This window comes from Lethenteron reissneri, chromosome 60 (assembly GCF_015708825.2).
Source record: "Lethenteron reissneri isolate LAM-NWPU_2019-01 chromosome 60, ASM1570882v1, whole genome shotgun sequence".
NCBI classification, from domain to species: domain Eukaryota; kingdom Metazoa; phylum Chordata; class Hyperoartia; order Petromyzontiformes; family Petromyzontidae; genus Lethenteron; species Lethenteron reissneri.
In genome coordinates, this window is record NC_083838.1 from 725,406 (window position 1) to 732,850 (window position 7,445).

The following is a 7,445-nucleotide window of genomic DNA, read 5'->3' on the forward strand; positions in this document are numbered from 1 at the left end:
CAGCGCGCTAATCATCGCGCCACCACTCTCCCCTCCGCACGCACCAATCAACGTGTACAGAGGCGCGCACACGCGCGCGCCTCTTGCGTAAATGTTCTCCGGATGCCGTTGAGGACATCGCAATTATCGGTTATCCCGTAGGGAGAACTCGGCGAGGCCTTCCTGGATAACCAAGCTTCGTACAAGACAATCGCCCGGCACACAACATCCAGTGTTCCCTGTCGCTATGGCTGTGGCTACGAGTCGCACTCCGACTCGAGTCGACCATATTTCGCCACGCTACTATGTGTCGGCCCCGTGGGAGCGGTGCGAAGAGCTCCGTGCTCTGCATGCGCACGGCAACCCCGGGGTTCGTGAGTTCCACTGCTGGGCCACTCCGGTGGTCATCCCCGCAACGGCAGCGGCTTTTGGCTGCTACCCATCGAACAAAGGTGGCGGTCACCGCATCGCACGGCGCTTTCAGACGAGCTTCCTGCGGCCGTCTGGAACGCTCTTCCGATATGAGGACGCCACTGGGGCTATGCACTTTTGAATCGTCTGGATTTAAAACTCATTTCTTTGGAACGTCTTTTGGTGTTTAGTTTGTTGCCCCCCCCCCCCCCCCCGCGGCACCTCCGAATATCACGGTTGGCGACGTGCAGTGCGAAAGAAGTTCAACGCACATCGGTGCATGCACACGTCAGTGGCGGGTGATATCCGACACCCGCCCCACAACTACGCAACCCCCCGCTCTGTTGCCCAACCACCAAGAGGCGGCTTGACAAAGGGGCTGCGATGAATGTACACAACGTCGATGGTGTTGGCCGACGCGCGATCATTCGCGGGGGGTTGGGGGGCAGGGGGGGTTCACGTTGGGGTGGCGAGGCACCACCCGGCAACCTTCCTCGGGGCCCTCCGCGACGCAAGCGCCGTCAGTCACCACCAAGCCACGCGGCACAGCGGTGAGGTTACGCAATCCCCCCCCCCCCCAGGCCCCTTCTTACACCCCCTCCCTCATCCACCCCCACCCCTCCAACAAAAAACGCACACGGAATGGGGGGGGGCTCCGCGTGGGGCAGCGTGTAAACATACACAGTGGCGATAACAACGCCGCGGTGCCATTAAAGTATTAAATAAAGTGTACGGTGACATTTAGTCGCCCACATGGCCCTGAAGCCTCGCGCACGGCTTTCTTTAATAAGAGGGAGGCCCTCTTACATTGGGGGTTTTTTCTTCTAATGTTTGGTCAAATCATGTTTAACGAGTGCTGACTGACTGAAACCTGTTCTGCCACTTTGCTCAAACTGTTTGCATTTTAGCTCAAATGTGTCTCCCTTCAAACGACAGGCACGTGTGTGTGTTTTATGGATCAGTCAACCCATGGGCACCTGGGTGCGTCCCGTGACCTGCTGCCAGCGGGCGTTCGACACTTTGCGTGGCCTCAACGTGCACATAGCCTGGCACAAGGGCCGTGGTGATGTTACCGCCACTTAGTGGCGAATGGTGGTTGTTTTATGGATGTGGGGAGTGGTGGCGGAGTGAAGTGGTGGCGGAGTGAATTGGCGCACCGCGCCAACCTGTTCTGGGTCCTCCCCCGAGGTCGACTGCTACAGCAGAGGTGTAGAGAATTTCAACAGAACCTACATCTCTGCTTTACTGACCTGGGCAAAGCCTATGAAACAATCAACAGGCCAAGGCTCTGGACTGTTCATGCTTTTGGGGTCTCCGACTCTCGCAATCATTCCAGAACTTGATGATGGTTGGCAGGCACGGGTACAGCTGCGTGGCCGGGAGCTATTCCCTGTTCACCTTGGGGTGCGACAGGGATGACTTCTGGCCCCTACATTATTTAACATGTTTTTTGACCACGTAGTTTGAGAAGCGTTCGATGACTGTAGCGGAGGAATTTGCATCTGGTACAGATATAATGGGAGGCTGATTTATGCAGCAGAAGGGTGGCTCCCTATTGGTTAACCATGTTATTTTGCTGATGATCTGGTAATTGCTGCTCACTTAAATGAGTTGGAGGATCTGTTGCTAAACCTGGAGCGTGCCACTAATAGGCGGGGCCTTAGCCATCAGCCCCACCTAAACTAAGCACCTGCCTGGGTATTTTGTGTTATCAAACACTCCATCCTGTCAACTCCCCGTAAGTGATGGGACAGTTGTGGAAGGAATACATGGGCAGTGTGCTTATGACCAGATCTGGTTAGGCAGAGGGGGTCTCGAGCGGCATTATCTTTTAATTGGCTACGTACTGCTGTGTAGCAGCAACCTGGTCTGTCGCTCCACACGAAGCTACAGGTCTTATCGGCCACAGTCATGTATTCACTTTATGTTTGCGAAACGTGGAGCCCCTCTAACAGGAACAAATGCACGAGTTTGAAACATTCAGGCGAACCTGCGCCTACGATCCATCCGGATTTTAACAAGGCTGCACATTGTGAAGAGCTCATATCATTGAAAGCTCTGTATACTAACCATCGGTGAGCTCCTCCGGCAAGCGAGGCTGGGTCAAATTGCCTGCATATTCAAGCAGCTTCTGTTTGGCCAGATAGAGGGGAGCCAAATGGGCACGGCACGGGCTGGAGAAGAGGTGGGCTGATGTGGTACATTAAGATGTGGAGGAGCTGAGTGGATTTGCCAATGACTTGTACCAGAGGTGACAAGATACGCCTTTGTGGAGGAGGTTTGTGAATGACGCTGCTACTGGGCAGTTAGAGGCAGTCGCCCTCCAACAACAGCGAACGTCAGAGAAGCAATGCTCACAACAACGAGCAGAGCACCGGGTGGATAAAACACAGAAAGTTGGCACAATAGGGGGCACAGGTGGTGCATCTACCAGTTATCGCAGTCCGTTAATCTATGGCACCTGGATCTCTACCATGACCTCCTGCCAGCGAGCCTTCGACACATCACGTGGCCTCAAAGTTCACCTAGCGTGGCACAAGCGCCGTGGTGACGTCACCGCCACTCAGTGGCGACAAGCGGCCGCTGTTGTGTTTATAAACGGTGGGGAGCGGTTTTCACAGCGGTTAGCGCACCGCGCTCCACGAACCGCGCGACACGGGCGTGGTGCTGGCCACCCACCGGTTCGTGTGTCGTGCCGGCCCTTCATAGGCGCTTGCTAATAATACCACTTGCCCCAACAGCCTTGTTGAAGGATACATGAGGGATCTTTGTCTGTGTCGTGTGCGCCTGTGTCTATAAAGTAACATTATTATACTATAAAAAGGCAACATTTGTCCAGGCTGGCCTCATTTGAGAGCTTGGCAGCGTGCCAAGCACAGGAGTCTAATGGTGGGCAACCGGGGCTGGGTGGGGGCACCACAGACGTTGCCCCGTGTGGTGTCCAGGTCTGCCTTGTAAAGAACAAAATAAGAAAAATATTCCATTCCCCACTCGGTTTAAATTAAATAAAAACACAGACAGGAGCTGAATGTGATTGGATGATGTCAGCCTAAGCACGTGCCATGGCGGATAGGGAAGGGGACGATGATGACGATGACGATGATGGTGATGATGACGATGATGACGATGACAGAGAAGGGGATGATGATGACGATGACAGAGAAGGGGACGATGACGACGATGGCTGATATCAACGCGGTTTAAGAATTAGAATATTTACTTGTACTGGGGAGGAGGAATCCGATGAGCTATGAAGCTCTCTTTCACAGATGTCCAGTAGGGGCGGGAGTGATGGGGGGGGGCCTCATTCACCAGCTGGTGCTGCTGGGCTGTGGATCGCTACATCGCAGCATCGCGAGACGGCGGCTGCTGGAGGCGGCCTTCATCCAACAGTGGATCGACCGAGGCCGATTGATGGTGATGATTATTGCGCGCTTGGCAGCGTCTCCGCACCTGATAGGCTCACAGTGATGACATCACCTTCACTCCTCTATTTAAGACCGGGGACAGGGAGACTTCTTCACGACTCTGGCTGTCGCCTGACGAAGCTGGTTGCTGTTGTCGTTGCAATCACCAGCAAAACGTCATGGCACTCGAATTGTAAAAGTCGTGGGTTTACTCTCCAACGTACCACCGGTGTGCTGAACGAGTAACCAATCGGCACGTTTTGTTGACGTGTCGAGTGGTGGCAGGTTTTAACGACAAATTTCTATTTACGCGATCTCTCCCAAAAAACGATTATTGTCCCCGAGCCGTGCGAAACACCTGGCACACAACCACAGTCACGCATCGGGTTCACAGAGTCGCGCAAAGTGCTCCGCGTCGTATCTCACGAGGTCGTCCACACGACCACCACCGTCGGCCACCGTGGGGCCACAAAAGTAAAGTTTGTGGGGGAAAATAGCCATTTTCTATACTTTTTAGGCATAAGCAATAAAAAACACTTACTACCCAAGATAAAAAATTGTTCATAATCAACGTTTTTGGGTTTAGATCGCGTTATTTATAAATGTGTCGTAACCCTCCACCTCCCGACACGGCCAATCAGTAAAAAAGTGTCACGTTGACAAAAGACAAATAGTTCACTGCTTTAGCCCACCGGTGTGTTGAAGCGTGAAACCACAACATTTACAATTTGAGTACGACGTTTCGCTGGTAATTGCATTTTGCAATTGCATTTGGTTTCACGCTTCAACACACCGGTGGGCTAAAGCAGTGAATTTTTTGTCTTTTGTCAACGTGACACTTTTTTACTGATTGGCCGTGTCGGGTGGTGGAGGGTTACGACACATTTATAAATAACGTGATCTAAACCCAAAAACGTTGATTATGAATAATATTGGTCGCGAAAGCCTACGTGTTAAATAAAAAATTGTGTTACATATGTTACATAGTGATATTCAAACATGATTTACCACCCCAGAGCTTATCTCTTTTCCGAATTTGATGTTTGTACAACCAAGGTATCTTCACCGCACCGTTACAAGCACCATAATTACTGCGAGGTTTGTAACATCGCCATCATAATCATCGTGGCCCAAACCCTACCACAACAGCGGTCGATCAGCCTCGTGTTCTTCTCTAAATGTATGGTGGCGCTTAAAACCAAGATTTCCTGAATAACCTTTACAGACTTTTGGGGCAAGTGCTGTTAGCGAGTTGCACCGATGAAGGCTGGCACGGCACACCAGAGGGTGGGTGTCCAGCACCACGCCCGAACGCCTTTGTCTCCCCAGTGGCGACGGTTACACACACAGCACAAGGTACTCATTAGAGGCCGAGTCGACCTAGGGGAGGCCCTAAACCGGTTCAAACATTCGTCATCAATGTCGCTCGTGAGCTCTAATCGAGCTCGGGCCGCCGGGTTCGCATTGCAGCGCGCTAACCACTGCCTCACCGCGCACACCACCGAATGTATGCTTTGTCATGGTGTCATTTCAGTGTCGTGGTAACTAAATTATCAGCTCAGGGGATGCATCAATCAGTCAGATGAGGCCCCAGTATTTGATTTGTCTCTTGGCACGGTCGCACCTCGAGGCTGTTCTAGATCGCGGCTCCTCTTGCCCTAATCCCATCGTCGTCGTTGCGCTCACAGCCTCGAACATCAAACGCTGTGGGGGCCCCGCGCTCCGTCTTCGCTGAATGCAGCCACCGCAGCACTGCAGCACCTCTTTGCAATATCACATTCCTCGCTCGCATTACATTAAAGTAAAACGTGGGAAAGAAAATGAAAGCATTTTCATTTAAAAAAATACATTTAAGCCGTTTGTTGTTGTTCTTTCACACTGGTTGTTGAAAACAAATCTCATGGTGGTTGTTGCCAAGGGCCCCCCCCCCCCCCACAACTCGTAGCTTTGGCTAACGGGGGGGTTGGGGGGGGCAAGGCACCCCATGCCCCCACGCTCGTTACGCCACTGGAGTCATTTAATCATTCTCCACCGCGCTGGTCACTTCACGGTGGGTGTAGACGGATGGGGTGATAATCCAGGACCAGTTCGAATATCACTCGCCAGTGCCGTTTGCCGTGGCCCCCAAAAAATACATCACTCTCGTTTTATTTATTATTCATAAACGCAAAAGTGTAGAGTCATCGTACGTTGCTTTCACACTCTCAGCATTTAATCAGGGTCCAGACTCTCCAAGGTGGAGCCCGACTCTGCCGACGAGACCCAGGGAGGTCGAAACCAACCGGTCCAAATGCCGCCGCTCGATATTTTGCTCCGGAATGCCGATCGGCTGATGAGCCGAACTTCAGTCTTGTTCACACGTCGAGACGCGAAATGGGAGTTCTACTTAACATTCGATTCCAGTCATGACCTGGGTCACCAGGCCACCCCCACCTCCCCCAAATGTAGTCCCACAAACCCATGGCTCCAACAACCCCCCCCCCCCACCCCCGAATCCACTTTGATGGCCACTCGCAACTTTTTGCCCCAGGCCCAAACGGTTAATCATTGCCCATGGACACGCGGCCTCCTTCGCCTCAATTATTCAGCAGCTGCCCAGCGTGAGAGGATGTCCCTCTGGCAGTGGGCCGGGAGGCGGCACTGCGAGTGTTTAATAATAAAATAATAATAATAAAAAGACGCTTCGATTTATGGAACATCTTAAACACAGAGGTGGCCGCGTTGCCTCTGAGGGCGGAGGGCACACCGAGTCGCCGCCGCCGCCACCGTGGAGGAGGAGGAGGACCTGGACTCGAATCCAGGTTGCAGCTGCTGCCCCGTGATGAAAACCGCGGTTCTCAAGTGCGGCAAGTCTCAGGCTATCGACTCGCACAGAGACCCATAGACTCGCATAGAGACCCATAGACTCGCATAGAGACCCAAAGACTCGCATTGAGACCCATAGACTCGCACAGAGACCCATAGACTCGCATAGAGACCCATAGACTCGCATTGAGACTCAAAGACTCGCACAGAGACCCATAGACTCGCACAGAGACCCATAGACTCGCACAGAGGCACATAGACTCGCATAGAGACCCACAGACTCGCACAGAGGCACATAGACTCGCATAGAGACCCAAAGACTCGCATAGAGACCCACAGACTCGCACAGAGGCACATAGACTCGCATAGAGACCCAAAGACTCGCATAGAGACCCAAAGACTCGCACAGAGGCACATAGACTCGCATAGAGACCCATAGACTCGCATAGAGACCCACAGACTCGCACAGAGGCACATAGACTCGCATAGAGACCCAAAGACTCGCATAGAGACCCAAAGACTCGCACAGAGGCACATAGACTCGCATAGAGACCCAAAGACTCGCATAGAGACCCAAAGACTTGCACAGAGGCACATAGACTCGCATAGAGACCCAAAGACTCGCACAGAGGCACATAGACTCACATAGCGACCTGTAGACTCACAGCGACTCACCGCACTCTACTCCCCTCCCTTCACTCCACAGCGATCTCCTCACGAGGTGGGACCGGACCTCTCGGCGGCGGCGAGTCTCGGTGGTGGTTAATGTTTGACGAGGAGACCCCACTCCATTTGGAGACCGCCAGCCGCTCTCACACCTCGCGTGTCACGGGTCACCAGCGC